General features: G+C 32.1%; 1 long non-coding RNA gene across 1 annotated transcript; it reads left to right on the top strand.

Moving 5' to 3' along the window:
• The first annotated feature begins 446 nt into the window (after nt 1-446).
• On the top strand, nt 447-1,381 carry LOC140177815 (uncharacterized). Its single transcript, XR_011869291.1, has 2 exons — nt 447-636; nt 806-1,381. It is a non-coding gene; the product is annotated as an uncharacterized lncRNA (long non-coding RNA).
• The last annotated feature ends 637 nt before the right edge of the window (nt 1,382-2,018 follow it).

Here is a 2,018-nt window from a genome sequence, read left to right as displayed (position 1 = left end):
ATGATAAGCCAACGAAAAGTAAAAATAATAATAAAAAAAATTATTTAATTTATAGTTTAAAATTAATTTCTTTATTTATTTTTTATTTTTCTTTTATTCATGTTACTTCATTGAAATGAATGGCTAAAATTTTTCTACGGAATTCAAAAATTGACTCCATAAAATATATGTAAAAAATATATATAGTAATATAATATCAATCACAAGACCAACGGAATAATGATCGAGCCAAGAGCCTGTTCAAGTAATGCTAATAACAACCTTTGGTTGCGCTCATCGATTGGGTCACTGGCTTTATTTGAATATAATTAAATTCATGGTTCAATTATTTATTCGTTGCTCTAATAATTAACACTATGTTCATTTCACTTGGTACTGACTTCTTTATTGTATATATATTTAACTTCAATAATAATTTGCATATAAAATAAATACACATTATTCAACTATTCAAGATTTCAAGTACATCAAATGTCAATTGCGGTATTTAATTTATTAATAAAAGTTGTTAATTTTATTCAAAAGGCGTGGGATCTCCACTGTTACTTCTTCTCCTCTCTTCTTGTCGTGGCTGCCAAGATACCTTCGCATAGCACATCAAACAAGTCATGAATTTATCACCGCTTATGCTTTTGTGTAATGATGCCTTTTAATGTTTTATTTTGAGATTAAAAATTCTAAAACAAAAATGCCGAGCGTATATTATTTAACTAATTTTTAATGTATATTTTATATTTTAATATATATTTTATGTTAGTAACTAATTTAATAATTAATTTTGGTGTTCAATGGTAGATATTTATAGGATTTGGCGCGAGACCGCTTCTAAACTTCACAAGAACTGCCGCTCTGGATTGGGGTCGTTCTTCGTTAATGGCCTCCGTTCTTTTGCGTTGGCAGCTTCCTCTACCATTGCCACCAGCCCTGCCGATTCCTAAAAAATTGTCTACTTGAGGAAGGAGGTGCAAAAGCTGACACAAGAACTTCACCAGCAAGTAGAGCAGTTTGAGCAGAGATACAACGACCTTCTTCCACATGTGGGAGGAGCTGTTGTAATCAGCTTGAACCTGACGGGGAAACTGGAGCAGTTAAATCGGTTGCGAAAGCAAATGAAGGCGTACAACCAACAAATGGTGCTGGAGGCGGCAGCACTGCTGGTTCTAGCGACAACGCTATTGGTGGGGCATCGACGGCAGTACCTACTTTGCCGCCTCAACATACAGGGGGACCCCAACAACGATGACGACAATTACCGGGATCTGTTGGGGTTAGGGTTTTATTTTTTATTTGTTTATTTCATTGTATTCTACTTTTGTGATATTTTATTGTATTCAGACTATTTATTTTTAATAAAATAATTTGTTAATTCCTGCTAACAAAACTCCCTGAAAAAATTAGACAGAACCTTCCCTAAAATTAGACATATGTCCATCTTTACGGTTCTCAAAAATCCAACCAGATAACAACACAACAGATTTTACCTTAAATGTTGGAGACATCCAACATAAAATCATAATATATATTCCATTTGTTTCCAAAATCCAATTTCTTCCCAAATTATTTTTATTGACATGAAAATAACTCTATTTCCAAACTCCAATCTCTTAATATGATCAGATGGTAAGCAAGTATGTGAATGACACTATCCTACCAACATATGATTTCGCACATAAAAAGCTAAAATGAAAAACTAAATTCATGCCAAAATAACAAGCCATATTTACCTTGCATAATTTTCCACAATGAAGTCATAGACTTTTATATACACGATAATATTTGCTTTAATCTAAGTTATTCCTCTATGATCATTTTGCAAGAGATTAATTGTAGCTTTCGCGATGAGTTCTCATCCATAAGAATTACCTTAACAATCAAATGTGCTTTTCCTTTTTAAATGAACAATCTGATTTGTTAGATATCTCTTATGCAAAAATAAGAATAAAAATAGACATAAAAGTCATAGGTAGCTTGAAATGTTGATTTTTAAGAGTGGAAATAAGAAAATGACACAACCTCTT

This window comes from Arachis hypogaea, chromosome 2 (genome assembly GCF_003086295.3).
Source record: "Arachis hypogaea cultivar Tifrunner chromosome 2, arahy.Tifrunner.gnm2.J5K5, whole genome shotgun sequence".
Classification (NCBI taxonomy): domain Eukaryota; kingdom Viridiplantae; phylum Streptophyta; class Magnoliopsida; order Fabales; family Fabaceae; genus Arachis; species Arachis hypogaea.
This window is presented reverse-complemented; position numbering and strand designations above follow the sequence as displayed.